The sequence below is a fragment of the Nylanderia fulva genome, unplaced genomic scaffold, assembly GCF_048542155.1.
Source record: "Nylanderia fulva isolate GAGA-0341 unplaced genomic scaffold, ASM4854215v1 Scaffold34, whole genome shotgun sequence".
NCBI lineage: Eukaryota > Metazoa > Arthropoda > Insecta > Hymenoptera > Formicidae > Nylanderia > Nylanderia fulva.
In genome coordinates this window covers 2,555,001-2,576,861 of record NW_028190411.1, presented here as the reverse complement: position 1 = coordinate 2,576,861, position 21,861 = coordinate 2,555,001, and the positions used below count along the sequence as shown (strand labels likewise).

Here is a 21,861-nt window from a genome sequence, read left to right as displayed (position 1 = left end):
TTCCGCAGGGGCACTAACGCCTGTTTTATCGTTTAATGGTACGGATTTTTTTGTTTGACATTCTCAAAAAATCGTGGCCGATTAAGGCGTTACGTTTGCAATGAACTCGCCGTATTTTTTCATCTTTTGGGGATTTTAATTTTTTCGGAAATTTAAAAATTTATTTTAAAAAGAAACGGCTGGGGAAAAAAATCGTTTTTTCGAAGACTGATTGTAAACAATTTTTGTGTCTGTTTTAATATATCTGAATTAATTATTTGTTTATATTTTTGTTTTGTGATTTTTAATATTAATCTTTTTTAAAAATATATTTTTTTCCAATAAAACGATATTCAGCTTTGACTTTTGGGAAATTTATTAAAAAAGGGAGCTCGAGTTTTTTGCTTTTTTTCAACCGCGTTTCTATACGATTTATAACCCGGAATACCTTTAACCCTTAAAAACATTTGAGGGGGCTTCCAATGTCCCCCCCCTGATAAAAAATTTTTTAAAATTATTGCTTTTAAAATTTTTTATGATAAAAAAAAAAATGTTTTTTTGAGTGATGAAATGTAGAGAAAAATGGTGCGACCCTTAAGCAAAAATATCTTTTTTTTATTCAAAAAAACATTATCTTTTAAAATTTAAGGTCTTTTTCGAGGCTTTTGGGACAAATTAAAAATTTTCCAAGCGTAATTTTCACTTCAAAGTCCGAGTAAATTTTATCTCTCGGGCCTTTGAGCATACAATATTATCAAAGGGTTTTCAAAGATGATTTAAGAGAAAATTTGAGGATATTAAGGACAATTCTAACGAGACGACTCGTTAGGCTGCTCATTACGCTTGTTACGAGGAGAGAGAGTTTTCAAAGCCATTAAGAATAATTTATATTTTGAGATACAAAAAGCGTTTGAATTAATTTCTACAAATGTAGAATCGGCAAACTGCAAAGTGCATCCTTCTGGATTGGCACGCAAATTTCCAGGATATCGGAGATTCCCAGCGGAACCTCTCGCGTGAGATCGCGTTAACCTTCGGCGATGATTTTCTAGCGCTAGATTCAGCCGGGTCTCTCGGTTTTTCCTTTCTGCCATCTCGTCTCGATGAAATTTTCTTAAAATTCAAAAAGAGATTTATACAAAAATAAGGAGATAGCGATGGAAGAGAAGAAGATGCAAAAAAGTGAAAGTGACGATGCCGCTTTTATCTCTTGCAGATAAACGACCGTATTCCTTGTCCGAGAGACCTTTTTTTTTTTGCTGCCTTTGAATGGTAAAGAAGTAAAAATAAACGGGGAAAAGCCTTATAGTCATCCTTTCCTAATTATACACGATATATGTGCGATATTCTTTAAAACTTTAAAACATAGCTGGAACGTTATCGCTTCCTGTTTTCAAAAAGATAAAGTATTAGGAACGAAAAAAAAAAACGACCGTCAGATATTTTATTTGGTTGCCAATAAATTCTTCAATTTTGTGAACACAAATGATTTTAGGAAAATTCCGAGAAAATTCTCTCTGTATGTTCATAAATATTAAAAATAATAAACATATATAACAAATGTACATAGAAATGTATTTTAGTATTATATATCAGAGAGAGAGTGTTAGACAGAAATCATTATCGATGTAGGCGTCCTACTTCATCATTTCCGAGACTATTCATCAATCTTGAGTCGATTCTACTTTAATAAAAATTTTATTAGGTAAACGAAATCTCACTTTATTTTTTTTAAACAAAATCATCGAATGCATTAAATGTATGAAAAAAAACGAAAAAACTATGCGCAGGTTTTACTTGTTTTCCCAGTTGTTTATCTACTCGCAACTCTATCTGAGAGACACATTTCGATATTTTATATAAAAATATTGTCTCGCTGTACATTGAATTGGGACCCACTGGGAATAATCGTTCTTCGCGGATTTTTACATAAGTTTTTACTTTGTAAAAGTCGCTTTACGGTACGCGAGCACAACCAGCGACGGTTCGTAATGGTTTTCCCGAATCGCCGGATTATAATGGGTGTCGTAAACGGCATGATATTTGCTCCACTGATCTTTTCACCGAAAGCACATTAATATAAGTGGTTTTACCGGATGTTTTTTCTCTTTTGTTACAGTAAATTTGGCGGATAGTGGAAACCAGAAAGTCGATATGACAGACTTCGACATACTGAAAATCCTTGGCACTGGAGGTAAGAGATTCGATTGTCGAGCTTATTTTATATTATTTTATTTATTTTTATTTTCTTTAAAAGACACGATTCATCTTCAGGCTTACTTATAATAATCATGAATTGGGTAATAGTTAATTAGTTAAAAGTTAAAAAAGTTAATAACTTAGCTTAGTTTAATTTAAAATGTATTAATTTTAACTTTAACTAGTTATTTTCGACCTTAAACTTATTAACTTTCTTCCCAATGTTTAAATCGCCAGACGGGCAAAAATTTATTATAAATAATTATTGAATACAACAACAACTTTTTTCGGCTGTCTTTGCACCCCTTTTCAAGTACATCTAAAAAAAGTTCATCAAAATAATTTTTTTTTAAATACACTTTTTCGCAAAAATTTAAATTTACATTTAAATAAAAAATGTGTTACTCCCAAAATTTAAAAAACGTAAATCAACTTCATGCAAACTACCGACAATTTAAACGCTTGTTTTGATGAAAATGTAAGACTGACAGAAGTAAGCACATATAAATAGATTTAACGTTCACAAGAATCTTACCCTAAGCTTTTAAGAAGATAAGACGAACTAAATTGTCTTTCGAAATTTAAATCGTATAAAAAAGTCAAATAAATAAAAATAAAAAATAGGTGGATAAAAAATAAAAATAAAATAAAAGTAAAATAAATATAAACGATTTAAATAACGTCAAGAACACGATCATAAACCCACTGAAATTCTCCGTACTTTCTGAAAATTAAATACTTTTTCCTTGTTTTTTTTGTAAAACATTTCTGAAATTTCCTTTTTTTGTCTGTTTTTCCTTATGCAGAATCACCGGAAATCCCAACGGAATATGATCGTTGCAAGTCCGATGTAAAAAATGACAGAATGAAATGTCTTGTCTTTTTTTATTTATTTCATTTCTTTAATGCGGTTTCTAATTCTTTTTGCGCCCCTATAAAAGCCGAATCGAAATTCGCACAATAAATTTTATAACAACATCATTTCTTTTTAATTTTTCGACCCCATTTTTACCTCTTTTTATCAACGGCCCCAATTTTTTTTGGGACAGTATAAAAAGCATAAATTTCCACTTTTATTGATCAACGCGTATTTCTCGCAAATTTTAAATGTAAGGTAACCATGAAATTTTCGCGTATCAATTTATTTGTTTGGGGGGCGAGTTAAGATTATGCCAAATTTAAATCGCTCGAAGTTTTTTATGATGTTTTTGTTAAATAAGTTAACGGGTAAAAATTTATTAATAAGGTTTTTTTTGATTAAATAATATTTTCTTCATGAAAAATAGGGCAGCGAGTAAAATAGCCCTATCAACTAGGCTTGTAATCACGCTAATTTTATATCTCATAGGATGATTTGACAAGAAAATTAATATAGCGGCCTGGAAACGTAGGCTTTCGGTACCAATTAGTCGTCAATCTACCACCGATACGTATAACGTTCGTATCCAAAAACTCAGAGAACAATTTTCTCTAGTTCGAACGTAAACTTAAGCTCGAGTGTGGAAACCCATTTGAACCACACGAAGCATATCCTCAATTTTTTTCCTTCGGAATAATTGAAAAAAATATCATCGACGTACCTCACATAACAATAGGGTTCGAAATCCAATTGACGCAAAAAATATGATTCAATCGTCCATAACAATGTCGAAAGATGGGAAATGGAGACCCCATGGAAAACCGAAACCTGTTCGTAAAATTTCCGTCAAAAACGAAACTCTTTGCGCAAAACCGTGTCATGGCGTGAAAAACTGCGAAAGGGCTAAACTTTGTATTTCAAAAAAATTTTAAAAAAATTATCCCCAGTCGGGTCGATTTAAACATGAGGATGGTTTTTTTTTAATTTTTATGTTCTTTGTATAAATTGTAATCACCAAAAAATATTTCATATAAAAATAAAAAAATTCAATTTAATAAAATTTTTTTAAAAAATTTAAATTTTTTGGTTTTAACTTGAGTAAATTATTTTAACTTTCACCGGTTTAAATTTTTTTTTATGCAACTTCTAATTTAACTAATTTTATGAGCAACAATAACTTTAACTCAATTTAGTTAAAAAAAAAAAAATCATAACTACCCAACCTTGATAAAAATATACTTAATAAAATATCTACATAAAATTCTTAAAATTTATGTTGAATTTTACTTATTATTACTTTTTTTTTAAAAAAAAACTGATCAAAAAAATTTTTACTATGAATATCATTTTTATGTGTATTTTAAATATAAAATCAAAAATTATCAAAGTGACAGCTTTTCGGAAAAGTCTACCTGGTGCAAAAAAAAAAGGGGGCGGAGCGGTCAAATTTACCCATGAAGTTATTTAAAAAAGGGTTCCTCGGAGAAAAAGAAGACGACAGAGCACACAAGACCGAGAGGCAGATCCTGGGGGCCCTCCGAGACCTCCCTTTTTAATAACTCGTACTCGCGTTTCAGACTAATGAAAAACTTGTTTAATCTTTGGGAAACTCACGAGAAATTATAAGCAAAATAAGAAAAAAATTATAAAAATAGCAATTATAGAAATGGGAAAAATAGATTATTTATTAAATATATGAAAAAATATCAAAAAAGTTGAAAAACAATCATAAAATTAAAAAGATTAAAACGAAAAAAAATTGGTACAATAAAAAATATTTATTTTTTCCGGCAAAAAACAAAAAAAAAAAAAAAAAATAATTTAAAAAAAATTTTAAATTTTAATTTTGTATTATATAAATTATATAATTTATATATGTTTAATTATATTACTTTTATATATAATTCATTAATTATTTATATCTATGATATTATATTATTTTTATCAATTAAAAGCAAAACAAAAAACCGTGAAAATTTGGAGCAGGGGAGAATTTACAAAATATTTTTTCCACTTTCAGATTATGTTCCTGGTGGTGAGTTTTAGCTCGGGATAAAAACTCAATTTGCGGGAGGGAAGTACGAATTACGGGCGGGGAAAAGTTTTGGGGCTAGAACGTCTCCACGGGGGATGTATTTAAAAACAAAAAAAAATAATAATAAATGCATAAACAAATAAGTAATTTTTGACAAAAATATTTTATCGGTTTTCCAGTAAAGTCAAAAAAAATAGTAAAGTATTTTTCGCTTTAATTTCCCGACAGTTTTTTCGCTTTAATTCCCGCAATTTTTTTATTAAAATTTTTTTAATTTTTAATTTTAAATTTAAAAATTAATTTAAATTTTGGGTTTTAAATGTAAAGTTGGTTTATTTAAAAAAATAATTAACGAAAACTCCTCTCCGTTTTGTCGCAGTTTGGCATAATCATGAGACATCAAGCTCGAAAATATTCTGCGGATAGAGATGGGCATCTCTTTGGACGCATTTGGGGTCTCAGCCGGGAATTTTTTTGCCCACGAGAGGAACGGCAAAACGCGCGCACTTACTAAAATTTTTTGGGGAAAAAACCATCGAATACATGGCCCCGGAAGTGGTGCGAGGGTTCCAGCACCACATATTGTAAGTTATCATGAGATAGTTTACACCCGGATCCTCAATTTAATAAGGGAGGTTTTCTACAAAATTATATTTGATTTATAATGAAAATATTTTCGAAAACGGATTTATGATGTTTTTTTTTTTTTCAATTTTCTAGCTTACAAAAAATTTAAATTTAATGAAAATTATTAAATAATTAATGTGTAATTAATTTGAACTTAATAATAAAATTTTTACAGTAAATTTTATGTGGTGTTTTGAAAACGATAAAAATGTGGGATATTAAATTAATTTTCGCAAAAAAATTAATTTCAAATTTTTTAATATTTGCGAATATTAAGTAAATAAATTGTGTAAGTAAAAAAATGAACAAGGTTTTTTACAATTATAATTATAGAAAGAAAAAAAACGTTTCAATAATACGGTAATTAAATAGTAGTTTTAATTTCTAGTAAAATTTCAATAAACGAAACTTCTTTTTAATTAAATTTACAATTTTTTTTGTAAAAAAAAACAAATTGTCAAATATAAAACCGAGTTCAAAGGGCAAGCAAAATTTTAGCCCCCCTGTATATATAGGTTCTAATAATGAAAGCCGCATAAAACTTTCAACTTTGATTCATTCCATTTCAATTGTAATCAATGTTTACTGTTATCAAAATAAAATTATATAGATGATATCTAGATAAAAATTTGGCATCTTATCTTTATGTAGATAATACAAATATGTATTATCTTTACTAAATTATCTAGAACAATTTTTAGATTTTTTTGGTTTAGAATCATAGCACATACAAAATACTTAAATAGTAAACTTGGCAGTAAGCGATAAAAATTTATAAATAAAAATATAAATACGTATATTTTTTATACCCCTTTTCATAATTTAACATAAGCAGTCTTAAAAATTATTATCTAGAATTTAGATGAATCGCCATAATAAATTGGGTATCTTCTAGAAGATATATTTTAAACAAAATAATCTTGATCTAGCTAATTTAAAAATATGTCTAAACACCACACTGATTGTGTTGTATTCATTGATCACCAGAAGATAAACTAAAATAACATTCTCATATAAAATATTCTCGCAGGTTTGTAATGGTGGAGCGTGGGTGTGCTAACATTTGAATTACTGACCGAAAACGTCGCCTTTTCTCCAAGGATGGCTACACACCCAGCAGGAGATCTCAAAGAGGAATCCTGAAGGACGACTCACCGCCGAAGCCGAGAAACCCTGAGCGACACCGTGTGGGACTTCATCACCCCCTGCTCGTCAAGGATCCGCGACAGAGGCTGGGCGGCGGTCCACGTGACGCGAAGGAGCCTCAAAAAGCATCCGTTTTTCATGGACCCCGGCTCGCCGGATTTCACCTGGGAGGCTCTGGAGAATAACGGATCAAACCCCCCCATCGTTCCGTTTCGGTGATCAAGCACGAATTGGACATTAGCAACTTCTCCGACGAATTCACGAACATGAACGTCGCGAGAGCTTGCGCGACTCTCAACGCCCAAAAACATTATGAGAAGGGTTTTTGGGTAAATTTTCGACGTTCTGCTTCCGTTTTATCGAAAATAAAATTTGACAATTGCTAGTTATTATGAGAGTAATTTTAAGATTTGATATGATATAATATTTTTATATTTTAATAATTAAATTAACACAATATATATATATATATATATATTAAAAATAATGAAATATATTATTTTTAAAAATATTTTAAATATTTTTAAATATTATTTTAAGAATTCTTAAAAAATTTTTGGGGAGCAATACAACCATAAAAGGGTAGTAATATTTTTTTTAGTGCGATCGGCAAAAAAAAAACATTAAGTATTTATGTATATATTTTTTAATAATATATTTTTTTTACACGGCATCCAAAGTGGCCTTTGTGTGGTGTTTTCTGTGCGGAAAACGGCCGATTTCCCACCTCTATTCTAGCGGCGACGCGGTGAGTGAATAAGCCGCATTCAAAGCCATTGCCTACGGCTGAGCCGCGTTTAAAGCATTGTCCACGGCTTTCCCGCACCGTGCCGTCGCAAGATGACGGGCGTGCGTCGGCCACCTCGCGCACAGAAAAACGCGCACAAAGCCACTTGCCTGCACTTGTAATATAAAATATCGTGTGTAGATCAAGTGCGGAAAGTTTGACAGTTGTTCACTCGTGTGGGGTGGTCGCAACGCAGCCGAAGGCGACCACCCACACGAGTGAACAATTGTCAACTTTCCACACTTGATACACAATATACTATTATTTACTTAATATACCTTCTTATTTAAATTAATATTCTTTAGAATTCTTCAAACATTTGTTACAAGTGTAATAATTATCCAGGGTTATTCGTACGTCGCGCCTTCGATACTATTCAACGCAACGTGGTGAGCAGAGACATCTTCGGCAACAAGCCGTTCCTTCGGGTTGTGCTTGCTTCACAGGCACCAGCCGCGGCCTTCCTTCTTCTCTCTTGCACGAGATCCGCTTGACGAGTCCACCTCTTCCAGACTTACGAGCTGGACCGACCGGTCGAGCCTGGGTCACGGCAGCTTCTCGATCTGCCTGCGATGCCGGCACGCGACACCCGGCAGGAGTACGCTGTGAAGTACGGTGACTGTACGGTGACACAAAAATTAAATAAAAAAAAAGCTTCTTTTCCTATCGTGTATAAAAATATTGCAGTGCTGTCAGAATATTTTTTCCCCGGGTATTCTTTTTATATAATTCATTGATTTTTTCTGTTCTGTTGACACTAGAAGATGCCATTTGACACTTGATCGGCGCATGTACTTCCGGGAAGAGAGGAGCCGGGCCTGCAGCAGCGGACAAAGCACGCGAAACGTTCCGGTGACGTGAAGATGACGGTGAGGGCGATGCCCCCCGGGATGGCCCACAACAACAGCGGTGGAAATATACAATGATGAAGAGAAAAATTTTAAATAAATAAGAGATCGTATCCGTCGTTTTCTTCTTTTCTTCGCTCAAAAGCAGTCGCGTTAATCATATTGACCCTTTCCGAGTTCCTCAACGACAGGAACCATTGAAAATTCCCCCATATACAATACAGATTTCCGGAACGCGTCTTCGCATGCCTTTCTAGATTTGAAAACTAAAGTTTAAATCGCACATGGGGTGATCGTTTTTCGTCTTCACGAATTGGAAAAGTTGGTTTTCTGCGTTTTTGGGGCGTGTTTACTGATTATCGACTGGATTGTTTTTTTTCTATAAATTCCTGTCTAAAAAATCATATTTCAAAGTTATTAGACTAAAAAAATGTTCGACCCCGGTAACCCCCTTTTTTTGAGGAAAATGAAAATTTCCCCTTTTGTATCGAAAGCATATATTAAAATTATAAATAATATAAAAAAAAAAATTTTTAATTAATTAGAAAAAAACCCCAAAAGGTTTTGCAAAAACTTTCTATGTTTAAAATCTAAATTTTTTAATGAAAATTTGTTCTTAATTGGAGCTTTTTTTATAAAATTGAATTTTCCCAATCTTTTAAATTTAAAATTTTATTTCAATTATTTTCATTTACTTTGAATTTTTATTTGAAAATAGCTTCTGCAAATCATATTCAAAGTGATTAGACGTAAGATGTTCAAGCTAAAATTAAAATTTTGAGGTCAAAAAAATTTTTGTTTTTTTGTTTTGATAACATAATTTTTAAATATAAAAAAATTATAAATGAATAAAATAATAATTATAAAAAAAAATTTTTCTTAAAAAATTTTTAATAATAGAAAATAAATTAAAAAAAAAAATTGAAAGATACGCAATTTTGTGTTGCAAAATTTTCTATATTTTATTATTGAAATTAATGTAGTTTAAACAAAATTACAATAAAAAAAAATTTTTTTAAAAATACCCCTTCTTTTTTTTACAAAAAATTTTTAGGATTATAAAAAACTGCAGGTGTGGCACGCCCCCTTCTACACTTTTTTTTCCGAGAGAAAGATTACCAGGATTTTAAAAGGTTTTAAATTTTTTCCCCTTTTTCCAAGCAAAAAATGGGGGAAAAAAACGACGGCAATACTTATGCACATCTACACCAAAAAAAGAGGTTAAAAGGGGGGTTTTCGAGGAGGAAAAAAAGGGGATCGAAACTTTTAAAGCACATAAATGAGATAGAAAAAATTTGTAGTATTAAAGGGGAAACAAAAAGGATAAATTTTTTTTTAATTTTTTTTTTTATTTTTTTAAAAAGAAAAGATAAAATTTTTTTTTTTTATTTATATTTTATGTAGAATTTTATTTAAAATTTTTTTTATATTTATATATTTTTTATATATATTTCGCTCTTCATATTTTTTTGCATAAAAAATTTGACCTTCGAAAGGTTTCCCCAGAAATTTTTGAGAATTTTTATTGTTTATTTCCTTGAAAATACTTAAAACGAATGGCCCCCATACATGCAAAAAATACCAAAAAAAAATAAAATAAAAAAACAAACCCAAAGAACAGAGGGAAAGAAGACAGAAGCACAGAAAAAGTATCAAAAACTTAAGAGAAAAGGAAAAAAAACAAATAAAAAATTTTCCCAAAACTTTTCGAAGGTCGTTTTTTTCGCGTACGAAAAAAAAAAAATTTCGATATTAAGGGAAAAAAAGGAAAAAGGGGAAATTTCAGGGGCGTAAATTTTTTTTTTAAAAAAAAAATAAAAATTTTGGGCCCCTTTTGGGGTCCTGACCGAAATTTTTAAAAAGTAATGTAAAAAGGCGAGAAAATATATGCAAAAAAATTTCTTTTTTTAAAAAAAAAAAAATATTTTATGAGAACCCCCTTCCCGATAGCTTTAAAAAAATTAAACTATGCCAAAAACGACCCCTTTTTTTCCCTTTTATAATAAAAAAAACAGCTGTAAAAATTAAGAATATTTTTTGGGTTTTTTTAAAAAAAATGATTTTAAAATTTAAATTTTTTCCCTCGAAATAATCTTCATTTAAAAAGGCCCCTTAAAAATTTCCCCACCTTTCCCGCCTTGACGTCACAATCTGACATCCCCGGAGTTTTGTTTTAAACTAAAAAAATGAAAAAAATTTGGGGTTTTGGGGCCCGGTTTTTTTTTTCCGCGAGTTTTTTTATGGATTACTTTCAAAAAGGTTTTGGGGGGGGAAATGGGTCATTGCTTTTTGGGGGGGACTGGATCGTGGTTTCCCCAAAAAAATTTTTCTGGTTTTCCCCCTCTTCGTCCCCGGGGGGCTCCTGGTCTTTTCCGTTTTTGCTTACCCCAATTTCATCCCCGTGTTTTAAATTCACTCTCTGGGATAGATTAGATTTATACATATATTAATAAGTCACGGAGCTATTTCCCTTGCATCGCTGTGGCATACAAGTTTGGGGCTTCTTATTAGGAGAATTAGGAGGTATTCGGGGGGAGCTCACCGTAAACCTAAGATCTCTTTTTCGACTGAACGGGGGGGCACTAGTTGGTTTTTATCTTTTTTCCCCCCCTTTGGGGGAAAAAGAAAAAAAACTCAAAAACTATTGCAGCCATTTTAAAATGAAAAAGAACAGAAGTATTATTAAAATAAAAAACACCCCAAACTTTTGGGGGGAAAAAGAAGAAAAAAAAAGGAAATTTAAAATTTTTTCATTTTTTTATTTAAAAAAATTTTTTTTTAACTATTTTTTATAGCTTCGGTTATTTTTTTTTGGATGATAAAATAATATAAGGCGATAAAATTAGAGAAGAAACTTTAGGAAATTTTTGTCATTATCTCAAAAATTTGGTGATCTCGACGAGATAAAGATGAAGGGGAAAAACACAATTTATATAAATTTTAAAATCGAGATTTTTTTTAAAATATATATAAGTGTATAAAGTACAACTCATATAAATTTGATCCCCCTGTCAACAGATTCCTGTAAGGAGAACGAAAAAAAAATTATTAATTTTAAAGGCGAAGAGGAAAAGTTCTTTTTATGATGTTTTTTAGATTTTACTTCTGCCCCGAAAAAGTGTATTTTTTTGCTCATTTTTAAAAACTGACCATACGCCCACACACAACATATAATTATATATTTTGTCCCTTTTGGGGTTTGTGTTTTGTTTTTTGTGTTAGGAAAAGTTTTTATATTTAAAAAAAACCCCAAAACTATAAGAGGTTTCCCCGAAGTTTTTAAAAAGGGGGACAAACTCTCCTAGTTCGGTATAGACTATTCTACTCAAAGTCAATGATATATTTTGAAAATTTTTTGATTTTGCATTCAGTTTTTAAATTTTGTTAAATTTAAAACAAAAAATTTGGCGATCTCGAGTCTTCACACTAATTAAAAGCTCCTCGCGCTTCCCCCTTGAAAAAGGGGAATAAATTTTTAAATTGGAAAGGGGGAAAAAAAAAAAAAAAGGAGAAGGAAATGATAAAGGTAAAAAAAAAAATTTTCTAGGAAAAATCATGATTTAAAAATAGATTTTTTCCCTTTTAATGGAAAAAAAGGGGAAAAAAAAAATTTAAAATCTCTGTTTCTCTGTATTTTCATAAAACCCCAAAAAATTTTACATTTAAAGGGGAGTAACAAAAATTAAAAAAATAGCGACATAGCGGTAATCCGCAGACTTTGCAGCACACCGCAGAAAAAAATTTAAAATTTGGTTTCGTCCATTTAGAACCATTTTTTTTATATTTTTTTTTATTAAATGTACTTAATTTTAAGAAATTGGGTGATATTTGGTATTCGTTGATATAAAAATTCGTTTCGTAATTTGAAAATTTTTTAGGGAAAACCCCAATTGGGGAAAAACTAATGTCATATACTAATTATATATATATATAATTCATTTTAAAAAACCAATTTTTTTTTTCCCCAAATTTCCCTTATTACATGATTTTTTTTTCTCCTCGTTTTTAAATCGATAAAAATTTTATTTTTTTAAACAATTTTTTTTGTTTTAAAAATTATTTATACAAATTAAAGAAAACCCCCCCTTATTTTTTACCAACCCCGGGTTAAATTTTAATTTTAAATATTTCCCCCTTTTATAGTGCCATTGTACACTTTTTTATTACAAGAGAGGGAAGTTAACCCCCCAAAGACTTTTACTCAAAAAAGGTGCTACTTTTTTGGGGGTTAGCTTTTGGGGGTTTGGCCTTTTCGATTCTTTTGTAATATTTGGGAATGATTTTTTAAAAAATATCATACAAAAATTTTTATGTAGAAAAAAATTGCTTTTGTAAGATATAAAAAAAAGTTAGTAATCCGAAAAATAAAATTTTTTTAAAAAAGTCCCAACATAAAGGAAAAGTTTGACTTTTTCAAATATTCCTTTCGATCCAGGGGGAAAAAAAGTATCCCTATTTTATTTATTATATGGAGTTTTAAAAAAATATTATTCCCATTTTAAACCAGATGAATTTAAAAAACAGCGTCTCACGAATCTGTCTCCTTTAAAACGATCTGGGTTTTTAAAAATTTTGGATAGATTTTCCCCTTGCAAATCAGGGAGGGGGGCATCTTTAGGGGGTAACCGGACGGCCCCAAAAAATAAACGAGCTTTCGTTGGGGGGACGTTAAAAAAAACTGCTTTTTGGGGCCCGGGCCACATTCAACGGGGTGGGGCGTAAGGGTCCCCAAACCGGGACACATTTAAAAAAAATGTTAATTTTTTCAATTATATTTTTTATTTATTTAATACACTTTTTTCGTTATTTTGTAAAGTAAAAAAAATTTTATAAAAATTTAAATTTTTAAAATTAAAAATTAAAAATTAAAAAATTTAAAATAAATTTAATTTTAAATAAAATTAAAAATTTAATGAAGTTTAAAAAAAAAATCGTCAATTTGGGGTTTTTTTTTTTCGAGAAAATTTCTATCTCAAACTTAATTTTAAATTAAAAATTTTTGATGAATTGTTTTTGGGGGTTTAATTTTTTTTGATTTTTTAAAGTTAATATATTTTTTTGTAATTTTACAAAAAAAAAATTTTTTTTTTAAAAAAAATTTTGGGAAAAAAAAAAAAAAGGCCCTTTTCCCCCTTTGGACAAAAGAATTTACCCGTTTTTTCAAAAGGAAAAATTTTTCCCCGAAAAGGGAGTAATGAGGACCCCCCCCCACGCAAAAAGAAACGTCTTTTTCGTGATAATAAGGGGGCCCTTCCCCTTTTTCCCTTCGGCAGAATACCGTAGTTGCTTAAAAAACGAGTTCAGAAGGGGGCCCCGGTTTTGGGAACCCCTTTTCCATTTTGGCCTTTAAACGGAGAAAAATTCGGTGGTCCATTTCACGCCCATCCTCTTCTTATAATTGATCTCCTCTCCTGCTCCACGATACTTCTGATTTTGGATTTCACGGTCCGATTGGATATCACGACGAAACTCCCACGGTTCTGTGTGCGCCCCGCTGGGAGCAGTACCTATAATAGGTTTTTTAAAAAGCACGGAGTGTAACTTGAAAACAGGTGGAATTTGTCAATTTATTTCTTTTTTATCTTATTCGTGAACAGAAATTTTTTATACATGACAATTTGAAATTATATAGAAATATATTAAATTATATGTATAAATCGCAAAATTATATATGAAATGTGTCCATATATATGAGATAAAAAGGGCTTTTTATATTATAATTATATAAATAAAAATATAAAATGTGTTAATAAACCGACCACAACTGGCAATGTTATTCTTTAGTTATTTATTCAAAATTCAGACAACGTTTCGACCTTAGTTCAGGCCCTTATCATGTCTGCTAAGAAATCAATTGACACACATAAATTTTATTATGTAGAAGTGTATTTAATTTTATATGTAAATATTTAGATATTTAAATATTTAGATATACCTGCGGCCCTTATAATTTCGTGGATAATTTCCTTCGGAACGGGATCCGCGCTAAAGTATCTTAAGGTACGTCCTGGCGGCTGCCATTTGATAAAATTCTGACGCCCGAGACAGCGATTCCTTTTTGGGTAACCGGACATACCGATATGGTAGTGCTTGAGATCCTTTGGCAAGGCGGGTTCTTCTTCTTCAATCAAGTCTTCATCTACCTCTGCAAGATAATTCGGAATATTTTACGCGATTGTGTTATTCGATATAATTTGCATTATAATATAATTTGTATTTTATATAATATTATTAATATTAATTATAATTAGTAATATTTATAATTAATATTATAAGTTATAATTAATATCAATATATAATATTCGCGAATATAAGTTAGTAAAAAAAGTATTGTATACTGTTTATTATATTTTTAATACTGTTTTTATTTTTAGGTGTATATAAAATATTCTAGATTTTTTCATTAGAAAATCGTGAAAAAGAATAAGAATTATTTAACCACGACCGACGAAATTGAGAGATTTAATCGTAAAATGACAATCTTATCTGTTGACTAACTTCGCTGGAATTCCATGGCATTCACAGCTTGTATTAAGTAAGGACACTCATCAATTTTTTTATTATTAATTTCATTATCCTTACTTTCTATTATTTTCTTGATTGCTTAGTATAGTAAAAAAATTGTTTTAGAATTTAAGCACGAGGCATCGAGCGAAGCACTTTTATCTTCCACTTTCATTTCTAAAATGAGACAAATACGACTCTGTTCCGCTCGACAACAGTTATATATACACAGTGACAGATTACTTTCACTCGGATCCGTAGATTCGTCGGATGCTGGAGCGAGGGGCCTCTTCTGTGGTCTCCCGAAAATTTTGCTAAACAGAATGAGGAGAAATGACGCCAGACTAACAGGTGATAAAAATATTTCGTCACGAAAGGCGCGTATTCGGAGAACAATCTTTCCGGTCTCTCCTTTTCGTCGCACAACAAGGTAGGGAAGCCTCTCTCGCGCGCGACTTTTTAAACTCGCTACTGATCCGGATCGAATGATTTTCACACTCGACTCTCGAGGTCATCAAGGTCGCAGATATAAGATATCTGAGAGTGATATCGGGAACGCATTCCGATAGCGTCGGGTGATAGAAAAATCATTATTCGAGCGGTGTATTAATTCGCCCGCGCTATTATAATGTCGAAACCGAGTGTCTCTCTTTTTGACATTTCTCGTTGATGCACACAACCTCGTCAGAAGAAGCGCGTAAAATTGATGTTGGTAGTCGTTTCGTGGAAATTACAAACCAGTCTGACATACGCTATATGCAATTGTATGTAAAATTTAAAATTTTGCAAACATATCTACCAGCTCGTTTTCCTCCTTTTTCTCGTATTTTTCAGTAATATTAACTCGATTCGTCGCGTGTTGTTATTCAACGTTTGCTTACATCCAACATTGTTAAGAAATTGTATCGTAGATTTGTTACACATGAATGACCGATCGATATATAGGAATAATAATAATAATAATAATTGCGCGCGTTTATTCTCGCGAATGACAGAAAAAATCTGCAAAAACTCCCAGTTTCAAAGGCACGATTGAAAACGATCCTTGTAATCTTCTTAATTATGCCAGTTTATGTTAGCCCGATGACAATTAATTCGCTTCGTTAAGATTTTAAAATTAGCCAAGAGCATTTTCATTTGCATTTTAAATACGTTGGTCTTCGTTATGCCACTAAACATGATGACCAAGAGTGAGTGGGAACTTTCCTCGATTCTCTTTTGAAAATTTCAAACAACTTTACATCTTTGCTGTATACATTTGCAAGTTACGCAACTTGGTTCAATAGAATCCAGAAAAAATGGAAAGAATCTAAATGAAATTTTCTTACGTAAATTGTTTACGAGATATGTAGCACATTTTTTTTTATATATGAACATGAAATTTCGCAGGAGAAAATTTGATCCTAAACTTATGTACACTATTTTTTCCCCTTGTATACAGTTTTTCGTATAATCTGTTCGAAAAAAATTACCGAATCAATTATCAATTCACGTCGAATTGATAACGTGAAATTTCACTCTCATTTCACGGTTGGAATATAATGCAACGCTCGTCGTGTCGACCTTGATTATCAATAAGGAAAATCGATACGCAGAATTAAGGAGAACGTAATATACACAATTCCCCTTCTCTCTCTCAATATAAAATTATAGAAGATATTCCGGCTGTACCCTCTTCGTCGCGTGTGTCGTCTTCTCGATCGAAAGGAATAATGCAATACTAAAAGCTGCCTTCGAGATTAGTTCGTACAGACATAAAAAAAAAAAAAAAACGATGATAAGAATTGTACAAGATTTTCCGGAACAGGACTGTGATATCGCGCACCCGACACAGGCGTTAGATGCACACAATCAAATTTACCTTGAATTTTTATATAATTCAATTACTCTAACTTATATTTCAATTATACGTCCAGTTACCAGTGAATCATTCCAGCATCGATTAAATATTCAGTACAGAGCGCTTGTATTTAGCTCGAAATACGAAGCTGCGAAGCACGAGAAAATTTCGCATCCACTATTCAAAGCAACCTTAATTAGAATCAATTTCGCATTTAATTACAGTACAATATTTTCTCAATTTAAATTTTTACCAAAAAAGAGACAAATTTCGAGTATGATGTATTTATCAAGAAATTATATGAACGCATATAGACGCGCAAGTTTGAAGTGTCGCATCGAACAATAGCAATTTTATATTAGCAGTGAATTATATATATTAAATATATATATATATATATTAATATATAATAAGAATATAATATATATTTATGTTTTATTATATATTATAACAGAATATATACAATACATAAAATATACATATCTAAATATATAAAAAGGAATATATAAAAGAATATATAAATACATAAAATATACATATCTAAATATATAAAACAGAAATATATAAAAAGAATATAATATATATTTATATAAAATATATAATGTAATGTACAATATATAAATAATATATAATATAACATATAATATAGATAATACAAAAAGAGGACGTAATTTCTGTCGCAGCGAATCTAATAATTCATCGTTCCCGCGCGTCCGCGATACGGGCCTGACAGCTGTCAGCGCGAATAATCGGAGCACTGCGCGCTCAGCGAGGGGGTGAGGAGACGGTGGGAGGCGCACATCGCGCTTCGCGCGCACAGCGGGTGGGCGCGCAGTAGCGAGAGGTGCGCGGATCGAGCAAGACGTGTCCGCGCGTCCGTCCTGGCGCGGCGATATGTGCGGGCGTGTATGCGAGAAGATCATGTGAATAAGATCCGCGGCCCGGCGGCACGCACCTTCGACGACGTCACAACATACGCGGTGTCGTGGTATCGCGCGCGACGTACAATTTTTCGAGGAGGAACTCCGTCGCGGACCAGCTGCACCTTCTGCACGCGACGAGTCGGCCCGTTCGTGCTGCGCCGTCGTTATTAACGTGTACATATATAATATTTCTCGCGTACGTACATCGGAACGGAACACACGTGTGTGCGCGAGAAGACGGACGTTCTCAAGTATTATGGCGCGAATGGTGCGTATTATTCTGGATCGAGGGTACGAATCGCTCGTCGATAGATAATAGTGCGCGCGAGAGACGGACGTCCAGCGGACGGCGATAACGGTGGACAAGTGCGCCGCGAAAGGACAAGGGAGGAGAATAGAGCGAGCGAGGGACAGTGTGTAGGTGTGTGTGGGAGTTGCGAGAGAGAGAAATTGAGGTAGAAGAGGACGCAGTGAGGGAATGGAGAACGCCATGCAGCCGCACCCCCTCCACCAGCTTCGACATGCCACAGAGCAGCAACACCGAGCAGACGGTCACCCACGAGTTGACATTCGGTAAGGTCGCTAATCTGTCATGTTCGCGATATCGCTCGAAAGGTCTTAGATAGACGCGATCTGACGTTTATCGATCTAAGCGACCAATTTTTCGTCCTTGACAGGTACAAATAATTCTCGAGGGAATTGAACTCTCGCTTGCTCTCGGCGAAATTATCGTCGGATTTTCCCTCATATTCATGTTTTCCAGACATCACTTGGCTGTGACGCGATACCTGTACGATATATGTAAAAGCATTTCCGAAAATGTGTTACGCAACTTTATCTGTTGACACGCGCCAACAATCGTATTTTTATACTTTTCGCGAGAAGAGAGAGAGAAGGAGACTGAAGTTGTTCTAGAGAGATTTTAATTATCCTACGGAATTTGGCACGAGAGAGAAAATTCCGCGTCGATTTAATTCCGCGGCGAGGTTACTTGAGAAAATCATTTAGATATATTTTCGTGAAATTGCTCATTTTAATATCGACTGCTGCGTAAATCGAGTCCTCTCTCTCTTCATATTTAGTAACCAATACATCTAAGCATAAAATTCTACAGTCATTTAATCCTGGGAGGTGATTCGTCGTAAACACGACATCGTCGTGAGATTTTTTTCTTTGTCGTATTTGAAAGAAACACGTGGAAAAATCGAAGATTCCTTAATCTATTAGCCGTATTCTAATCTCATGTTTTGCCCACTGTGACTTTATTAGACCGCTCTTTTTCTTACGTTTCTTACAAAGATATAACGTGAGAGACATGCATGTAAACACGCATGTTTTTAAATAAGAGATTCTTATTGAAGAGAAACCACGAGACGCACAAACATATGCGTTTGTCATATTTATTTACCAATGCCGGATGTTGAAAAATGTTTTTTTTTTTTTTTTTTTTTTCCGATACGATTTTTTGATAAAGCACAGCTATTTCTGCTGAAATTGAGACCCTCTCACTATTCTCAGAATTTCAATAAATATTAATTATAGAGTCCTGATTCTCCTTCTCAAATGCCTCTAGATTTTTCTTCGAAAGCTGTCTTTCAAGAATTCCCTCGACAAGAATTAGAACTCATCAATGCTGATTACAATAAAAGGATTGCAAATGAAATTTCTTGTATAGCTAACACGTAAAACTAGCGTTTATTTTAGATTGTAAAATTTATTTCAATTCTATTTAGTTATTTAATTAACTGCATTATTTAATGTATTGAAAAATTTAGGAATCTTGGAAGAAGACAGAATTTATTTCATCGAAATTTTGCAAATGGAAAGCTAAAAAGGTTGTTTTTTTGTTTTAAATTTAAAAATTTTATATTTTTTTGAATTATCAATATTTTATGAAGATTCTGGCTTTCGAAAAGCTGCACCAAAAAATAAGTTATTGAGTTTGAATAAGTATTTATTTCGATATTGCCAAATAAATCATTTATTTGAAACTAATAATATTGATTTGAATTCAAAAATATTTATTTTATATAACAAAATTCTTTCCTCAAAACAAATAAATATTTGTCTCAAATAAATGATTTATTTTACGGCATTGAAACAAATATTTATTAATTTAATAATTTTTTATGAGTGCAGATAATTAATTAAGCAATAAGATAATTATTAATTTTGTTAAGAAAGAATAATTCTTATTAGTCGAACAATTATTCTAATATATCTCAAGAGAATATTCTCTAAAGAATTTTATTTTTGTTTCTAAGAAGACTTACTTTCTAAAGAATAACGCTATATATAGGGTGGACTATAATAGAGCACTATAATAGAGAGGAGAGAACCTGGAAATGCATTTTAATTTTTAGATCTAATTTTTTTTCGTTGCTTCTAAATATTCAGCTAAAAGAGTCAGCAGAGACTATTCGAGTAAAAAATATTTAATCTTACTTCATAAATAATACAATATATTTTGTATTTACGGAATCCAAAATGTGTTGCGCATAAGTTGTTTATACACGAAGAGAATTTTTTTCTTAGAATTTACCCTGAAAATCATGGAAATTGTGAGATAAAATTTTATAAGAGTTTCTCTGATTAAATATTTATCACAATAAAAAAATTTTAATATATTATTACGGTAGATATTAATCAGAGAAACTCTTATAAAATGCTCCAAATATATTATTCCACGATTATCATGATTTTTAAGGTAAATTCTAAGAAAAAATTTTCTCTGTGTAGACTTTCAAAGTTCAAATATAATATAATACTTATAAAAAGATATTATATCGAATATTTATAATGTATTTATTAATTTTCATTAACGTTTAATTTATATCGATTTGATAAAAAAAATAAAATTGTCGGTTCCTTGTACATATTTATCATACTATTGGAAAATCGTGCAAATTTCCTTGAAATGTTGTTAAATTTTATTTTCAAATTTTACTAGACACTCTGCTTCATGCTGTTTGACATTTCATACGTTTTAAAAATTGAAAACCACATGCAGTAGATGGGTGTCTGTATAAAGTTGTCACGACGTCCTACGAATTTTAAAACAATACAGTTTCTGATAAAAATTAAAAAGAATTCCGCATTCTTTGTATTGAAAAATCGAAATTGAAAGAATGAGCTATTTTTGCGAATTTTAGCACGACACTCTAAAATGCGTTCAATATTATAATTTTTGACAAATGGTTTTAAAGCACATATAAAAATTGAAAAACACAATAGATGGTAGGAAAATTCATGTATTTAAAAAAAAAATTTTAACTGCTATATCTGTTTTAAAGGAAGAACCGTTATTTTCTAAAGAACAGAAAAACTCGACATACATTTTTTACTTTATATGACCTACTTTATATGGATTGAAGCTGCAAGAATGTTCTTTATTTCTTACGTTATTCTTAATACAATTTCAAATCGATATTTCATAATATAATAATTTTTAATAATTAATACCCACGTTCAGCACGATATTTGATGAAAATGTGTCGTGCTGATAATTTCCTGCAATTTTGACGGTGTTTCTCTAATTTTATAAGAATTCTATACTTAAAAACATTTTTTCAAAGAGTTCTGACTATTTATTATTATTTAAATATATAATTTTTATTGAAAATTATTAAAAATATGTAATTTGTATTAAATTATAATTTTTGACAATTACGGCCAACATGACATTTGATGAAAATATGTCGCGTATTAGATTTCCCGCAATTTTAACGGCAGTTCTCTATAGTTCTATAGAAACATTTTTTCAGAGAGTTTTTACCATGCTAATTTATACGTATTTATTGAAATTTCGACCTAACTGGCCAGTATAATTTAATTTAAAACACTACGTTTCGACCCTTAGGTACGGGTCCTTTTCAAGTGTCTGATGATCCGTGTAAAAAGCTGTCCTTCTGAATGAACACCATCTTTTGGTGCTAATTGATGTTTAGTATTTTTTCGAAATTCGTCGTGCGAACTTGACGCAATAAACAGTAGGAACATTTTTTGTAATAAAACTTATATATATACTAGCTTTTCGGACCGCGCTTCGCGCGGTCCTCAAAGCCAGCCTTTCTATTCGGACCGCGCTTTGCGCGGTCCTCATATAGTCTATATT

The 21,861-nt window shown here is 31.5% G+C and overlaps 2 pseudogenes across 1 annotated transcript in view; one reads left to right on the top strand and one right to left on the bottom strand.

Moving 5' to 3' along the window:
* Positions 1–13,826: 13,826 nt before the first annotated feature.
* On the bottom strand, positions 13,827–16,915 carry LOC114938828 (iodotyrosine deiodinase 1-like; annotated as a pseudogene).
* Positions 16,916–18,253: 1,338 nt separating this feature from the next.
* Positions 18,254–21,861, top strand: part of LOC114944924 (ribosomal protein S6 kinase alpha-5-like) — a 55,125-nt pseudogene continuing 51,517 nt past the window's right edge. The window contains exon 1 of the transcript XR_014925247.1: positions 18,254–18,320. The product of XR_014925247.1 is annotated as a ribosomal protein S6 kinase alpha-5-like (transcript). The remainder of the gene's footprint in view (positions 18,321–21,861) is intronic.